This window comes from Lactuca sativa, chromosome 8, assembly GCF_002870075.4.
Source record: "Lactuca sativa cultivar Salinas chromosome 8, Lsat_Salinas_v11, whole genome shotgun sequence".
Classification (NCBI taxonomy): domain Eukaryota; kingdom Viridiplantae; phylum Streptophyta; class Magnoliopsida; order Asterales; family Asteraceae; genus Lactuca; species Lactuca sativa.
In genome coordinates this window covers 322259995-322279480 of record NC_056630.2, presented here as the reverse complement: position 1 = coordinate 322279480, position 19486 = coordinate 322259995, and positions in this window count along the sequence as shown.

Below are 19486 nucleotides of genomic sequence, written 5' to 3'. Positions count from 1 at the left end.
ATTATACATCAAAGAGGTATGTATTCTATCTTGTTATATTCATGGTTTTGTATGCTAGATTAGGATAATACCTTGGATGTTCATATTTGTATGTATAATAGAGAAAACATATATCCAAGGTATTTAGGTTTGCATGTACACTTAGGAGTGTTAGAATCCTCAAAACCCAACAATTAAGACCAAAAGAGTTAAAAGGGAAAAACTGGGGTGTACGTCGAGCGTAATCCTAATACGCGCAGCGTAGGGTTGAGAATACCCGATGCATGTGTGGCATCAGAGTACGCCCGACGTAGAGATCTTGTACGCGTTGTGTACTCGCTGGTGTTGACTTTTGGTTGACTTTTAGGTTTTGGTCAATTTGTCGACTATTAAGGCCATTGAGGGTAAAATGGTCTTTTACCCTTCTGTGAGTTTGTAGAAGGGTTAGTTTCTTGAGAGCCATGATTAATTAGGGATACTAGTCGTATGTGTTAGGTGGAGGCTAGACCAGTGATTTGAGTTCGAGATTATCCGATTTCTTGCGAGGTGAGTCTTCTCACTATACTTACCATGAGTGATATCTATGTGTCACCGGAGGGTCTTATGTGCTTACTTGAGTTATATGATATTATGCATTTTGTCTGTGTGATATATATACTATATTATGTGCCTACTAAGATAGGACCGGAGGGTCCAAACCGATTTGTGGGACCGGAGAGTTTGCACTGAGACAGGACCGGAGGGTCCTCACTGAGGCACGTAACCAGAGGATCCACACCGAGACGCATGACACCGGAGGGTCCATGCCGAGTTATAGCCTTGGGAGGCTTATTATTTGTGTATGTGGTATTTTGGGGAACTCACTAAGCTTTGTGCTTACCGTGTTGTGTGATGTGTGTTTCAGGTACTTCTCAGGACTGCGGGAAGGCGTCGACGTGGTTGTACACACTTGTCCGAGATTATGTTGAGGATTCTGGGATTTCACTTTTGTTGTGGATTTACGATGACATTTGAGACACTTATGGTTTTATGAAATGTAATAAATGATTTTTATGTGTTAAAAAAAAGAAATTGGTTTTAAAATTTACGGTGTTACAAGTTGGTATCAGAGCCTTGGTTTGAGGGATTCGGATGCACCTTCGGGTATGTCTGGACTCAAATTGAGGATTTGAGAAAAAGTTTCAAAAGAAATGATCTTTCTAAACGAGTAAGAGATTCTAAGAGAAAACGAGAAGGAGCAGTGTGTACAATCAGCCATAGCCCGAACGGTAGTTTCCTAAAATACCCTTAACTGTTTACTTTCTGAGATATTTATAAGATGTTTATGAGATATTTGGAACACATGCTAGAAAGTAGGCTAGGTATTTCATATTCTACGACTAGAGTTGCCTGATTTGTGATGTCTTAGCCTAGGTGATGCTTTTGATCAGTGTTATCTGTTATTTGCTCTGAGTATGTGCTAAGTTCCGAGTCGAGAGTTAATTTAGGAAGAGATGCCTATATGAACATATGAGTAGCCTACTGAGAGAATAACCTGATGTTTATGAGAAATAGAGTACTTGTGAATTAGAATCCTAGGAGGAGGACTTGGGATGGCTACAGGTTGGTGTGGAAGGTAGTATTGGGACCGTACTACTGAAACCATCGGAACTGTATGCAGCCCAAGTAAGAATCCTTAGGGTACTAAGGATCCTATAGGGGCAGGAATTGAGTGTTGGATTAGGTGTCTAAGCCCATAAATATTATTGGTATGTACTTGACCCGAGAGTAGCATGGTCCATTTGGGTTGCATGACATTGGAACAATTTGGATAGACTTTTGTGAGAAGAGGATATTTATGATTTATTAATATATTATAAGTTCTAATATATTAATATGAAATCATATTATTTAATTAGTATTGATCAAGAATTAGTTTGGAATTAATTTTGTGATCAAAATAAACTATTTAAATAAACGGGGATTGATTTGGTAAATCATTCATTCTTATGAACTAGGCTTATGATCCATAGTTCTTCATATTGGGCTAAACCCATGTGGTGACCCATGGATACTCCATGGAGGTTAAAACCCATGGATCATGAGGAATGTGGAAAGTCATGAGTTACATGGTGTAACCCTAATGTGCACACTATATAAGAAGCCTCATAGTTCATGAAATTGACTAGAGGAAACACAAGAGGGCCAACCAACTTTATGAGTGCAATATAATCTTCTCTTAAGTTATTCCAATTGTTGGTGGTGTTGTGTGATTCCATTTGAGGTGAAACACTTGGGGCACTATGATCTTAAAGCTCCAAGGCTTCCAACTACAAGAAAAGGTATGTCATCTAACTTGTTTTATTACCCAAGTAACAATGTTTTGTATGCTAGTTAGGGTAATACCTTGGAAAGTTCAAGTTAGAATGTATAATAGAGAGAACATAGATCCAAGGTATTTAGGGTTGCATGCACACCTTAGGAGTGTTAGAATGCTCAAAACCCAACATTGGTATCAGATTCTAGACTTGCTTTCAGTTATATTTGATGCTACTTGCTTGGAAATGCTTTAAAATCGATTTTCTAATGTTCTAAACAATGGAGTCCCCGAGTTCCCTGGTGGACTCGCCGAGTCCATGCACAAATTCATCCAAATCGCATAGTTGGTTCATACACTCGACGAGTTGGTGCCCCAGAGTGCTGTTTTTTGATATATTTGGCTGGAATTGGACTAGGATCATTACCCTAAGTTGTTTTTGAACTTATAAACATATTTTTGATGTGGTAATGATCATGCTAATCCAATTTAAAAGATAATTGTCAAAGATTCATGTTTCGTATCAGTTTATATGGTTACGCTAATTACATGAAATTTGTTTCATATGAATTGTCTTGTTCTTATGAGTTTAATTTAGATCATAGACAAATTGTTTGATTTTCTTGTTAGAATTTTTGACCTAAATTATTTTGATGAATTCCATAGTGTCACACCCTAAAACCAGAATGGCGGAAACGTTCTGGGGTGGAAGACGTCATGTATAGCATCACAACCAATGTATAATAGCAATTATAGCAACGCAACCATTACATTGAATACTTCAATAAAAATGTTTACATCAATTTGGAAATTGTCTGAAACTTGTTTGGATTTCATCATACAGTATATGTATAGAATATAAACATTAAACTCTTATTGCTGCAATTCCTCAAAAACCCAGCAGGTACCTGTCTACTGATTTCCTGAGAATACAAGCAGTTTAAAAAAGATCAGCATAAAGCTGGTGAGTTCATAAGTAGTAGTTTGTAATGAAACTTGTTGATGAGCTAGCAGAAATGTTTGTAGAGTTTTAAGAAAATCTGATATTTTCTTTAGTGAAAATGTGGTGTTATCAGTTCTGTAGTAAACCATGAATATGTGTATGTTTCCAAGAAAATCCTATATTTTCTTTAGTGAAAATCTAGTGTTATCGATTCCGTATAAAACCATGAATGTTCGTTACTGAAAACTATAGTGATATGCGAAAATACTACCTCATGTGACTAGCTAAAGCTAATCATGAAGTATAAGTATTTTTTATGTGAAGCCATTGCATAATTGGTTATGTTTGAAAACCTGGCTTTGGCCAGTATACGTTGTGTGTTTTAGTTCTATTTAGCATAAATAAACCGTTGAAGAGTGTCAGATTGTAAACTAAAGGTGATTTATACATAATGTGAGTTGTATAACCATACTTGATATGACTAGAGACCTTTCCAACGTTATTCAGGCATCGAGTTAAATGACATTTGTCACCCTGGGCATGTCTGCCCAACTGTAGCTAGCAGTTCGGGTGTGGGATTGTCAGTCCCGCATAGATCTATTCATAAATCTCACGCTCTCCCTCCAGGAGACTCTGGTTATACTATGATAGGATTTATCCCTGTACACCTAAGGGTACAGTAGTGAAGTAGCGCCTCACAGTATCGTACAATCTGGTTTACATGTAGTGTAGTAGCATTCTACCGTAGTGAAAATCCGAATGTATATCGTTCATAGAGATAATTACAGTTATGAAAAATGTGATAGAGTAGTGGTGCAAACTGTAAACTATTCCAGTTCCTAGTGCATATGTTTAGTAGTGAAAGTTTCTATACTTGTTATTGTGACAACCCGAAATTTCCATTTTTGTATGAACATTATCAAGTCAATAGAAGCTAGACCAGTTATAGTGAATTTCAGACTTTTCCGAATAAGTTTGAGTATTTCAGGGTTTTACATTTAAGGAGATATCAGGAGAGTGGATGTACATGGGTTTGTGAAACTCGAGTATTTCAAAACTTCATAATATTAGAGTTCATTTTAGGAATAAAAATATTTTATGCCAAAAATATCTCAGGGCTATAAATAGAATTCTGAACCAAATTCATTCATTATTCACATTTCCAACTAGAGAAAAGCCATTTTCTCTCTCACAGATCTTCGGGTTTTTATCCCAAATCGTGAGTACACTTCTATAGTTGTCTTATCATGCTTATAATGTGCTTAATAACTTAGATTACATAGCAAATCTGTGAGATTCGGGAGTTTACCGCCCAAGAACGTTCTTGGAGAGTAAACTCCTATATGTGGCTTAAATACTACCTAGTCTTTTCCCCATGTTAGGTAATGAACTTAGGCTTGATTATAAGTGTGTTTAAGACTAGAAAACAAACAAGAACACCAAGATTAGGGTGTTCACAGCCCAAGAAATTCTTGGACCGTGAACTCCAAAAACAAAGGCTAAAGAGTGCCTAAACCACTCCTAAAGCCTTGGACTTTAGACTAGAATTATTCCTAGCTAATTTGTGGACCTTAAAACATCAAAAACCCATCCCCATGAGAGATTACGGCCATAATCTCTAAGGGAAAAGGTTCATGGGCCGTGAACATCAAGGAAGGGTACCATAGTGTGCCTAAATGCCTACATTAGCCTTAGATAATTGTCTAAAACCTTTCCTAAATGAGTTTGGGACTTGAAAGCACAAAAAGACCCACTTCCAGATGACTTTATAGCAGTAAACTGAAAAGGAAATCGCCTTAGGGCCGTAAACTCGTAAAGGGAGTGTTTTAAAGCCCTAAACTAGTCCAAGGATTAAACCACCAAGTAGAACTTCTTCTAGAAATCAAGTAACACTTCAAAACAAATAATATCATTAAGTCTTGGAGTTTATTGAAGAGTAAACACATATATAAGGCCCTTTGGAACCCTAAACCCCTTTAGCCTTGTCCCACAACAACTTAGAGGCAACCCTTAGGACTTATAACACTTATACAAAGTGATTTCCTGTTCTAGAGTGTCCCAACTTAATTTATTAGTTATTACTTGGCTAATTAGTTATATATATGCTCATTATATGATAAATAGGCTCGTGCGTGTGAACAAATCTCCTTTTGCCACCTAGCACAGTATCCGAGATTTCAATCCAATCCGCTCACCACAAGTGAGTTGATACCACTTTAATTAACCTTTGAAATACTTCTAAATGCTTTTATGGGGGGGGGGGGGGGGAATACAAGTTGAATATTTTAGGTTATTATATCAATCACATGTGATTAATAACTACAAAACAAATGATTTTATTGCTGTTCAAACTGTTTTACTTCAAACTGTTTTACAAACTCTTTTACTTAAACTTTGTTACACTTATTATAAATTGCATGCCCGTATATGTATAGTTATATAAGTAATGTTTAAAAGACTTAGGAAGGCTATCCACCTTGTTTCCTTTTCCTCGATTTGGATGTGGTCTGATAGGATATCGGGTACTCATCCAAAGGTCGTTTAAATATTAATTATATATCATGTGTACATATATAGACATAAAAGTGCTTCCATATTCATGCGTACTACTTACATCATTAGTAGGCTACCATTGGGGTAACATAGGATCATACTTATATTATTGCTAAATCAATGAGTCAGTTCATTCATGAGTCAATACTTATTACTATGAGAACATATACAACTATACTAGGAAGAGAACATATACAACTATACTAGAAAGAGAACATATACAACTATACTAGAAGGAGAACATATACAACTATACTAGGAAGAGAACATATACAACTATACTAGAAAGAGAACATATACAACTATACTAGAAGGAGAACATATACAACTATACTAGAAAGAGAACATATACAACTATACTAGAAGGAGAACATATACAACTATACTAGAGAAAGAACATATACAACTATACTAGAAGGAGAACACATACAACTATACTAGAAAGAGAACATATACAACTATACTAGAAAGAGAACATATACAACTATACTATGAAGAGAACATATATAACTATACTAGAAAAAGAACATATACAACTATACTAGAAGGAGAACACATACAACTATAATAGAACAGTTCATTACATTACATATACATGAATATGTTAATTATTGTGATATGAATCGGAGCATGACTTAAATGTCATGGCCCGAGTTGTAGCCAGAGTCTCTTGAAGGAGAGCGTGAGTTTGCGTATAGATCTATACTGGATTGACTATCCTACACCTTGCTGCTAGCTACAGCCGGACCTGCAGGTCTGCGGGTGCCAAACGTCATTTCTTTTTACGACCTACATTTGTCGTTGTTTATCCAGTCGATAGTATGGTACAATTAATCACATGATACCTTAATATAAATCCAGTTTAAGGTAATTAGTATAGCAGTAGTTCCTATAATACAACACTACAGTACTACAATAATTTACCCCCTTACATATATTTAGTGATTATTTCACTTAAACGTTAATGTACAAACTATATTTTGTTAATGATAGTTACACTTGGGAAATTACACACTTTTACAACAAACGAACATACAAAACAGTTAAGCCTTGGTAGAAGGCTACTTTAATAGAAAATATAGGTTTTTCTGAGAGATTCACACTTTTACAAACACTTACAAACATTTATATACATTTTACAAACTTACACTTAAGACATGTTCAAACTTTTTGATAACAAACACCGACACTAAATACTTATGAACTCACTAGCTTAATGTTGATAAACTCTTTCAAAATAACTTGTATTCTCAGGTCGACAGTAGACAGGTACCGATGCCAGCTTTTGAGAAGATGGAGCGCATCCAAGACTCATCTTATTATTTTGATTTACTTTTTGGTGTCTATCACTGTACAGAACACACTTGTATTAAAATTATATATTGAATGCAATGGATGATGTTGTTTACTTATTTACTGTTATACTATGTTGTGATACTATACATGACGTCCTCCACCCAAGAACGATTTCCGACCTTCTTGGTTTTGGGGTGTGACAGATTGGTATATGAGCATTGTTTATAGTGAATTGAGTATATCAACCCATAAAAGATATACTAAACTATAAACCCATTTGGGATTAAAGCACTCTGACCAAGAATTTATACTTTAAATATTAAAATATTTAATTAAGTATACTAGTCTGCATTCATACTAAAATCAGTTTTCACAATGACAAGAACAAAAGTATTACGATTGTTAAATATCATAAGTGAGCTCGGGGATGTATGGTCAGTCATGGGATGACATAGCCTGATCAACTATGTTGGTCCGAGGAGTGATTAGCATATGCCCTAGAATGGTTGTGATATGTTAACGAGTCTAAAAACTTACCAACAATACCACAAGGAGATCAGTAGAACCTAACATTAAAATACTATAGGTGTATTTTGTGTTATTACTAGCTACATGTATACTATATTCTTATACCTCTCTTCTCGCGTAAATTTAAATGGCTGGATTCCATCACGGCGACCTGTACTTTCCAAATGAAGGCAATGTCGGGTGGATCGAAGAAGAACCCGAAGATGAGCATCCAATCCCTTTGGATGATCACCTCGCAGAAGGCTTTTCTGATGGATCCGACTCTGAGCCTGAATTCAACAACCTACCACCAGTAGGTGAAGTCCCAAACAACAACCCCCGACCAACTTTTCTAGGTCCTACACCCTTGTGGCCAACCAACTTGAATCGCTCGAGTGACGAGCAGGGTCAACCCTTACCTTACTTTGGGGACCGAAGCTTTTACAACATCAACGAAGGTGGTTCTGCTGACCGAGCTCTGCCCGTCATTATCCACAGAATAGCTCGTAATGTTGAGCAGGTTCGAGTAGCCATCGACCGGGTCATGGAGATTGATGCCAACTCTGGTGTCAAGACAGTCCGCATCCGGCGTCTTGAAGAAGACATGGAACAGACCCGAAGAACCAATGAAACCCTGCAGCAACAATTGGCTGCCTCCCGAGCTGAAGTCTTGGAACTTCGAGCCCGTCAGAGGGCTCAGGAGCGACACCTTCAAGAGGTGTTTCGTCAAGTGTCAGACCTCAGGGTTCGCCCGAGAATTTCCCATCACCGTTAGAAGATGTCTACTACATCTTCTTCTTTTGATTAAGGAATAGCCTTTAATATTTGTGCTCTAAGTAGCACTTGTCTGTAAAATATTCCTAACTTTCATTACTCTAATTAGGAATCTAAGAACTGTCAAACTTTTCCGTATGGTATGATGTAAGACCTACTCTTAGGTCGATTTTTCCCTGAACTTATTACATCGATAATACTAGTATTATTGACGTCTATCTAATCTGTGGGAAAAATCTGTACACTTGTGTTTTCCTACTAATATTCCTTGTTGTGATCTCAAACACTCATTCAACTGTTGGGCTATGGTTAGTTAGTCCATGTGTCACTCTCACCGCAGTTACAATTGATTCTTACCACTTTGCTTATCTTTATAAACTTATAGTTGAAAGATGCCTCCTCGCAAATCTCCCCGGAATAACCCTGCACCTCCACCACCTCCTCCACCTCTGGTCATCAATACTGTAGCCCTGAATGCTGTCGTAGCTGCAGCAGTGGCAACTGCCATGGCACAGTATCACTCTACTGATGCCAGCAGAGGTGGAACCCCTGTTAACTCGATTCCGGTTGAAACCCCTGTGCGCTCGAGAGAGTGCTCCTACAAGGATTTCACCAACTGTAAGCCGATGTCCTTCCATGGCACCGGCGGAGTCATTGCCCTCTTGCAATGGTTCGAGAAGACTGAATAAGTCTTCGAAATCTGTTCATGCCCTACTGCGAGCAAAGTCAAATATGCCGCATTCACCTTTGAAGGAAAGGCCCTGACGTGGTGGAACGGCCATGTTAAAGCACTGACTCTCGTAGTGGCGAATGATATGGACTGGGAAACCATGAAGGACCTCATGATTGAGGAATACTACCCGAGGGGCGAAATCTAGAAATTGGAGCAGGAGCTTTGGAGCCTAACCATGAAGGGCACCAACGTAGTCGCTTATACCGCCAGATTCAGCGAACTGGTGGCCCTCTGCCCCAATATGGTTCCCACTGAAGGGAAAAAGATTGAAAGGTACGTATGGGGGCTAGTGCCTCTGTATCAGGGGAATGTCCTATCATCAAACCCCGCTACCTTCGACAGTGCCAAGTGACAGGCGCAACGACTCATTGACCATGGAGTAAAAACCCCTGCAACAACAACCACCCTAGCCATCCCGGAACCCTCCAAACCCGCTGACACTAAGCGGAAGTTCTGGGAAGACAAGAAGAAATAGCGAGTTGCCAAAAAGCAGCAAGTTGTGGCTGTGCATGCCGCAATAACCCCGACTGCTGCTACTACTCCGGTGAGGCAGTATGCTAGAAGTTTGCCTAAGTGCAACAAATGCAACTTCCACCACAACGGCCCCTGCCGTGAAATGCAGTGCTCTAACTGCAATAGGAAAGGATACACCGTCCGTTTCTGTAAATCTCCGGCAAGGCCAATCACCGAAGTCCCCGGCTCTGGCGCGAGCCCGACCTGCTATGGATGTGGTGAAGCAGGCTACTATAAGAGGGACTGCCCCAAAGCAAAGAATGCTGGAGGAGCAGGGAGGGTACTAGCAATAGGCCATGGGGAAGCAGTTGCTGACCCGACGGTGGTGACCGATACGTTCCTCCTCGATAACTCCTATGCATGCATTCTGTTCGATAGTGGAGCGGAGCGAAGTTTCGTAAACCAAAATTTTGCTTGCATGCTTAAGCAACAACCACACACACTTAAGGAACAATTCACAGTAGAAATGGCTAATGGAAAAACTGAAAGTACGAATAGCATATACTTAGGTTGTACCCTAACTCTAGATAACCATTCATTCCCAATCGACCTTATGCTGGTCCCAATAAAAAGCTTCGACGTTATCATCGGCATGGATTGGTTAAGTCTTCATCGCGCCGACATCATGTGCTATGAGAAAGCAGTCCATCTAAACCTCCCGTCTAACGACACTCTTATCGTCTACGGCGACAAACCCGGTGCGAGTCTTCGTATTATATCAAGTATTCAAGCACAGAAGTATTTGCGTAAAGAATACCTAGCATTCCTTGCTCACGTCATCGATACGAGCCTCGAAATGAAGGAACTAAAGAACATTCCAGTAGTGAGCGACTTTCCCGACATCTTCCAAGAAGAGCTACCAGGATTACCTCCGCAACGACAGGTCGAGTTCAGAATCGACTTAGTCCCAGGAGCTACCCCAGTAGCCAAGTCGCCCTACCGATTAGCACCAGGAGAGATGCAGGAACTATCTGGTCAACTTAACGAACTGCTCAGCAATATAAGACCAAGTTTCTCACCTTGGGGAGCACCGGTCTTGTTCGTTAAGAAGAAAGACGGATCATTCCGTATGTATATCGACTACAGAGAACTCAACAAACTAACGGTCAAAAATCGTTACCCTATGCCTCGCATAGACGATCTATTTGACCAACTACAATGGGCGAACTACTTTTCCAAAATTGATCTGAGATCCGGATATCACCAGTTACGAGTGCTAGAGGAGGATGTTCCGAAGATAGCCTTCCGAACTCGTTACGGACACTACGAGTTCGTGGTAATGCCATTCGGATTGACCAATGCACCCGCAGTCTTCATGGATCTGATGAATAGAGTATGCCGACCTTACTTGGATCAGTTCGTCATCGTATTCATTGATGACATCCTGATCTACTCCCGAAGTAAGGAAGAGCATGGCAATCATCTGCGACAAGTTCTAGGAACATTACGAGCGAAGAAGCTCTATGTGAAGTTCTCTAAGTGTGAATTTTGGATCCGAAGAGTCGAATTCTTAGGACACGTGGTAAGCGAAGATGGAATCCACGTGGACCCATCCAAAATTAAGGCCATTGAGAACTGGTCAGCATCGAAGACGCCTACAGAAATTCGGCAATTTCTAGGTCTCGCTGGCTACTACCGCAGGTTCATACAGAACTTCTCCCGAATTGCGAAACCTCTTACAACACTGACCCAAAAAGGCATGGCCTTTGACTGGGAAGAGAAACAGGAGAGAGCATTCCAAACACTCAAGCGAGCCTTATGCACCGCACCAATACTATCCCTCCCCGAAGGAATAGAAGATTTCGTAGTCTATTGCGATGCATCGAATCAGGGGCTCGGGTGTGTGCTGATGCAGCGAGGTAAGGTCATCGCCTACGCCTCGAGGCAGTTGAAGACACACGAAGTTAACTACACGACCCACGATCTTGAACTAGGAGCAGTGGTGTTTGCTCTGAAGATCTGGAGACATTACTTGTACGGAACGAAAAGCAATATTTTTACCGACCACAAGAGTTTACAACACATATTCGATCAGAAGGAGCTCAACATGAGACAAAGACGGTGGGTCGAGCTACTCAGTGACTACGAATGCGATATACGTTATCATCTGGGTAAAGCCAATGTAGTAGCAGACGCCCTGAGTCAGAAGGAATATTCTGGTCGCAGGGTCAAGTCATTGACAATGACAATCCATTCACACATGTCTAAGCAAATTTAGGCGGCCCAACTCAAAGCCATGAAACCTGAAAATGTAACGAGTGAATCCCTTAGAGGAATGGATAAGAATTTAGAAGCCAAGGGTGGCAGAGCCTTATATTTCATGAACCGGATCTGGACACCGAAACACGGTGGTTTCCGAGGATTTTGTCATGACCGAAGCACACAACACTCGGTATTCCGTCCACCCAGATTCAGATAAGATGTATCTGGATCTTAAAAAGCTATACTGGTGGCCTAATATGAAAGCAGAGATTGCTACCTTCGTAAGTAAATGCCTTACTTGCGCAAAGGTTAAGGTCGAGTACCAGAAGCCCTCCGGTTTACTACAATAACCAGAGATTCCAGAATGGAAGTGGGAGCGGATCACTATGGATTTCATAACCAAGTTGCCCAAGACAACGGGTGGACTTGATGCCATATGGGTCATCGTCGATAGATTGACCAAGTCTGCACACTTCCTGCCTATCAAAGAAACAGACAAGATGGAGAAACTTACGAGAACATACATTAGGGAAATCGTACGGCTACATGGTGTACCTATATCCATTATCTCCGATAGAGATAGTAGGTTCACCTCAAGATTCTGGCAATCGCTACAACATTCCATGGGAACAAGGCTAGACATGAGCACAGCCTACCATCCACAGACCGACGGACAAAGTGAGAGAACCATCCAAACACTGGAAGATATGTTGAGAGCCTGTGTGATTGACTTTAGAAAGGCATGGGATACTCATTTACCCCTTGTCGAATTTTCCTACAATAACAGTTATCGCACGAGCATCAAGGCTGCTCCATTTGAAGCCCTCTACGGCCGAAAGTGCAGATCTCCTCTGTGCTGGGCTGAAGTGGGTGATACCCAATTAGCTGGGGGGCAAGCTTCTGACAGTACTCTCACAGGCCCGAAAATCATTCGAGAAATGACGGAGAAGATCGTTCAGATCCGTGAATGATTGAAAGCCTCTAGAGACCGACAGAAGAGCTACGCTGATAAGTGAAGAAAACCTTTGGAATTTCAGGTGGGAGACCGAGTCCTTCTCAAAGTCTCACCCTGGAAAGGCTTGATACGCTTCGGTAAGCGTGGGAAGCTTAATTCGAGGTACATAGGGCCTTTTGAGATTCTCGCAAGAATCGGCCCGGTAGCTTACAAACTCAACCTACCCGACGCACTTCGTAAGGTGCATTCTACATTCCACGTATCAAACTTGAAAAAGTGTTTGTCTGACGAGACTCTTGTAATCCCACTCGACGAGATCGAGATCAACGAGAGCCTCAACTTCGTGGAAGAACCGGTAGAGATCATGGACCGTGAGGTCAAGCAGACGAAACAAAGCCGTATCTCGATAGTGAAGGTTCGCTGAAACGCCAAGCGAGGGCCGGAATTCACTTGGGAGCGTGAGGATCAGATGAAACTGAAATATCCTCGTCTTTTTACTTAGTTGCTTGGAACTACTTATTTGCTTAAATTCTAATTTCGGGATGAAATTCCTTCTAAGGAGGGGATGATGTGACAACCCGAAATTTCCATTTTTGTACGAACATTATCAAGTCAACAAAAACTAGACCAGTTATAGTGAATTTCAGACTTTTCCGAATAAGTTTGAGTATTTCAGGGTTTTACATTTAAGGAGATATCAGGAGAGTGGATGCATATGGGTTTGCGAAACTCGAGTATTTCAAAACTTCATAATATTAGAGTTCATTTCAGGAATAAAAATATTTTCTGCCAAAAATATCTCAGGGCTATAAATAGAATTCTGAACCAAATTCATTCATTATTCACATTTCCAACTAGAGAAGCCATTTTCTCTCTCACAGATCTTCGGGTTTTTATCCCAAATCATGAGTACACTTCTCTAGTTGTCTTATAATGTTTATAATGTGAGATTCGGGAGTTTACCGCCCAAGAACGTTCTTGGAGAGTAAACTCCTATATGTGGCTTAAATGCTACCTAGTCTTTTCCCCATGTTAGGTAAAGAACTTAGGCTTGATTCTAAGTGTATTTAAGACTAGAAAACAAACAAGAATACCAAGATTAGGGTGTTCACAGCCCAAGAAGTTCTTGGACCGTGAACTCCAAAAACAAATGCTAAAGAGTGCCTAAACCACTCCTAAAGCCTTGGACGTTAGACTAGAATTATTCCTAGGTAACTTGTGGACCTTAAAACATCAAAAACCCATCCCCATGAGAGATTACGGCCGTAATCTCTAAGGGAAAAGGTTCATGGGCCGTTAACATCAAGGAAGGGTACCATAGTGTGCCTAAATGCCTACATTAGCCTTAGATAATTATCTAAAACCTTTCCTAAATGAGTTTGGGACTTGAAAGCACAAAAAGACCCACTTCCAGATGACTTTATGGCAGTAAACTGAAAAGGAAACGGCCTTAGGACCGTAAAGTCGTAAAGGGAGTGTTTTAAAGCCCTAAACTAGTCCAAGGATTAAACCACCAAGTAGAACTTCTTCTAGAAATCAAGTAACACTTCAAAACAAATAATATCATTAAGTCTTGGAGTTTATGACCGTAAACTCCTTGTGTGGAGTTTATTGAACAGTAAACACATATATAAGGCCCATTAGAACCCTAAACCCCTTTAGCCTTGTCCCACAACAACTTAGAGGCAACCCTTAGGACTTATAACACTTTTACAAAGTGTTTTCATGTTCTAGAGTGTCCCAACTTATTTATTAGCTATTACTTGGCTAATTAGTTATATATATGCTCATTATATGATAACTAGGCTCGTGCGTGTGAACAAGTCTCCGTTTGCCACCTAGCAGAGTATCCGACACTTCAATCCAATCAAGTCACCACAAGTGAGTTCATACCACTTTAATTAACCTTTGAAATACTTCTAAATGCTTTTATGGGGGGGGGGAATACAAGTTGAATATTTATGGTTATTATATCAATCACATGTGATTAATAACTACAAAACCTTTGATTTTATTACTGTTCAAACTGTTTTACTTCAAACTATTTTACAAACTCTTTTACTTATCAAATACTTTTACTTAAACTTTGTTACACTTATTATAAATTGCATACCCGTATATGTATAGTTATATAAGTAATGTTTAAAAGACTTAGGAAGCCTATCCACCTTGTTTCCTTTTCCTCAATTTGGATGTGGTCTGATAGGATATCGGGTACTCGTCCGAAAGTCGTTTAAATATTAGTTATATATCATGTGTACATATATAGACATAAAAGTGCTTCCATATTCATGCGTACTAGTTACATCATTAGTAGGCTACCATCGGGGTAACACAGGATCATACTTATACTATTGCTATTCATGAGTCAATACTTATTACTATGAGAACATATACAACTATACTAGGAAGAGAGCATATACAACTATACTAGAAAGAGAACATATACAACTATACTAGAAGGAGAACGTATACAACTATACCAGGAAGAGAACATATACAACTATACTAGAAAGAGAACATATACAACTATACTAGAAGGAGAACATATACAACTATACTAGAAAGATAACATATACAACTATACTAGAAGGAGAACATATACAACTATACTAGAGAAAGAACATATACAACTATACTAGAAGGAGAACACATACAACTATACTAGAATGAGAACATATACAACTATACTAGAAAGAGAACATATACAACTATACTAGGAAGAGAACATATACAACTATACTAGAAAAAGAACATATACAACTATACTAAAAGGAGAACACATACAACTATACTAGAACAGTTCATTACATTACATATACATGAATATGTTAATTATTGTGATATGAATCGGAGCATGACTTAAATGTCATGGCCCGAGTTGTAGCCAAAGTCTCTTGAAGGAGAGCGTGAGTTTGCGTATAGATCTATACTGGATTGACTATCCTACACCTTGCTGCTAGCTACAGCCGGACCTGCAGGTCTGCGGGTGCCAAACGTCATTTCTTTTTACGACCTACATTTGTCGTTGTTTATCCAGTCGATAGTATGGTACAATTAATCACATGATACCTTAATATAAATCCAGTTTAAGGTAATTAGTATAGCAGTAGTTCCTATAATACAACACTACAGTACTACAATAATTTACCCCCTTACATATATTTAGTGATTATTTCACTTAAACGTTAATGTACAAACTATATTTTGTTAATGATAGTTACACTTGGGAAATTACACACTTTTACAACAAACGAACATACAAAACAGTTAAGCCTTGGTAGAAGGCTACTTTAATAGAAAATATAGGTTTTTCTGAGAGATTCACACTTTTACAAACACTTACAAACATTTATATACATTTTACAAACTTACACTTAAGACATGTTCAAACTTTTTGATAACAAACACCGACACTAAATACTTATGAACTCACTAGCTTAATGTTGATAAACTCTTTCAAAATAACTTGTATTCTCAGGTCGACAGTAGACAGGTACCGAGGCCAGCTTTTGAGAAGATGGAGCGCATCCAAGACTCATCTTATTATTTTGATTTACTTTTTGGTGTCTATCACTGTACATAACACACTTGTATTAAAATTATATATTTAATGCAATGGATGATGTTGTTTACTTATTTACTGTTATACTATGTTGTGATACTATACATGACGTCCTCCACCCAAGAACGATTTCCGACGTTCTTGGTTTTGGGGTGTGACAGTTATGTTTAGAAAAATCCCAAACTATATCGATTATAGTTTGCATGAGTAAAGTAGTGAATAGCGAATCCGAAAAACTATGAAATTTCAGTGAAAAACGAACCTTATGCTCAACACAGTACAAAAGGGTTAGAGTATGAGAATTTCATGAGTTTTGAAAACATTTATGTTTAGGTTGTATTCCCCCCTGAAAACATTAAAAATACGGAAAAATGTAGGGGTATGAACTCACCTCGGGTGATTTGAATGAAGGATCGACACAAAATCCTGGATGTTCAATTGAAGCCTTGAACACGATATGACCCTAATTAACATGTAATGACACATAAGGGAGTCAAATGATCGTATTTCACCACTAGATGTGATGAAGAACCATTCTAAGAACTTGAGACTACTTGCACTAAGTGTTAGGACCTCAATGGATTGCATGAGTGAGGTGTATGGCCACTTTAAAGGTGTTTTCAAGGTCCATACTTGCATTCCATGAAGTGTCCAAGGCCCATACTTGGTTGTAGTAGAAGGTTAGGGTCTTAGAAATGGGTTTGTGGTCCTATGGTGTGTGTGTGTATGGTCGCACAAATGTGTGTGTTGCCGCACACAGGAGTGTGCTGCCGCACACAAGAGTGTGCTGCCACACACATGAGTGTGTTGCCGCACACAGGAGTGTGCTGCCGCACACATGAGTGTGCTGCTGCACACATGAGTGTGTGGCCGCACTCCTTCAACGAGATGAAGAACATGACGGGACTTTCATGATTCAGGGCCAAGATCAAGAGGTTCTTCATGCACAACAGGTTAAGGGATGTATTACTCACGTTTTTGAAGCTTTGGAAGGCTCAAAGTTGGAGAAACATGAGAGGAAAGGATGTGGTGTGCTGCTAAGGTGTTAAAGGAATGAAAGGAAGGGGGATACCCTTTATATAGGGGTAAAGGTGCTGCCCAAAAGTGAGTGTGTTGCCAAGGGAGTGGGTGTGCGGCCGCACACCCGTGTCTACGGCCGTACACTCCTCCGAGAGGTGTGTATGGCCCTATTTTTAACTATTCAACACTCCGAATCATTCCTAAACTCAACCTTGGTTATATATACAAGCTTAGAATACTTAAATGACCCCTTGAATAGCACTAGAAATTGGCAAAACGAGTTGAATATTGATTGAATTGATTAATTGTACAAGATTGAAATTCCGGGTTGTCACATCATCCCCTCGTTAGAGGGAATTTCGTCCCGAAATTCAAGGATAAAGTAATCATGAACTTGGAAAGAGATGGGGGTACTTCTGCTACATTGAATCCTCACGCTCCCAAGTGAATTTAGGACCCCGCTTGCCATTCCAACAGACCTTCACTATCGGGATGCGACTCTGTTTTGTACGCTTGACTTCCCGATCCATGATTTCGACAGGTTCTTCCACGAAGTGTAGCCCCTCGTCTAATTTGATCTCGTCGAGAGGAATCACAAGTGCCTCATCGGACAGACACTTCTTTTAGGTTTGACACGTGGAAGACAGGATGGATGTTGTTGAGCTCTCCAGGTAACTGGAGTTTTTATGCTACGGGACCGATCCTAGCAAGGATCTTAAATGGTCCAACGTACCTTGGGTTTAGCTTTCCACATTTTCCAAAACATATCATTCCTTTCCAGGGCGAGACCTTCAGAAGGACGTGGTCACCGACCTGGAATTCCAAGGATTTTCGTCTCTTATTGGCATATCTCTTTTGTCTATCCCGAAATGCTTTTAGTCGCTCTCTGATTTGTACAATCTTTTCTGTTGTCTCTCGGATGATTTTAGGACCCGTGAGATTGCTGTCAGGGACATGACCCTTGACTAATTGCGTGTCACCCACTTCAGCCCAGCATAGAGGGGATCTGCACTTGCGGCCATAGAGGGCTTCAAACGGTGCAACCTTGATGCTAGTACGATAGCTGTTGTTATAGGAAAATTCGACCAAAGGAAGATGAGTGTCCCATGACGCGCCGAAGTTGATGACATGGGCTCTCAACATATCTTCCAATGTCTGAATTGTTCTCTCACTTTGTCCATCAGTCTGAGGATGATAAGCAGTGCTCATATCCAACTTAGTTCCAAGTGCCTTCTGAAGCGATTGCCAGAACCTTGAGGTGAACCTGCTATCTCCGTCAGAGATAATGGATACATGTACCCCATGAAGGCGAACTATTTCTTTCATATAGATCCGTGTAAGTCTCTCCATCTTGAAGTTTTCTTTGATTGGCAGGAAGTGGGCGGATTTAGTCAACCGATCAACAATCACCCAGATGTTGTCGTGCCCACTCGGGGATCTAGGTAACTTGGTTATAAAATCCATTTCTATCATTTCCCACTTCCACTCAGGTATTTCTAGCTGCTGAAGTAAACCTGAGGGCTTCTAATATTCCACCTTCACCTTGGCGCAAGTCAAGCACTTGCCCACGAAGGTTGCAATCTCTGCTTTCATGTTCGGCCACCAATAGAGCTGTTTGAGATCCAGATACATCTTATCTGAACCGGGGTGAACGAAGTATTTTGTCTTGTGAGCCTCATTCATGACAACCTCTCTGTACCCACCAAACTTTGGGGTCCAGATCTGGTTCATGAAATAGTACACTCTGTCTCCCTTAACCTCTAAGTTCTTGTCCATTCCCCTCAATGCTTCATCCGTCACTTTCTATGGTTTCAAGGCTTCCTGTTGAGCCTCCCTGATTTGTGCGGATAGATAGGAATGAACGATCATTGCCAATGCCTTCACCTTTCGCCCGGAGTATTCCTTTCGGCTGAGGGCATCTGCTACCACATTGGCCTTGCCGGGATGGTAGCGAATTTCGCACTCATAGTCACTGAGTAGCTCTACCCATCGTCTCTGTCTTATGTTTAACTCTTTCTGATCAAGGATGTGCAGCAAACTCTTATGGTTGGTGAAGATAGTGCACTTGGTTCCATAGAGATAGTGTCTCCAGGTTTTCAATGCAAAGACAACTGCTCCCAACTCTAGATCGTGAGTTGTGTAATTGACCT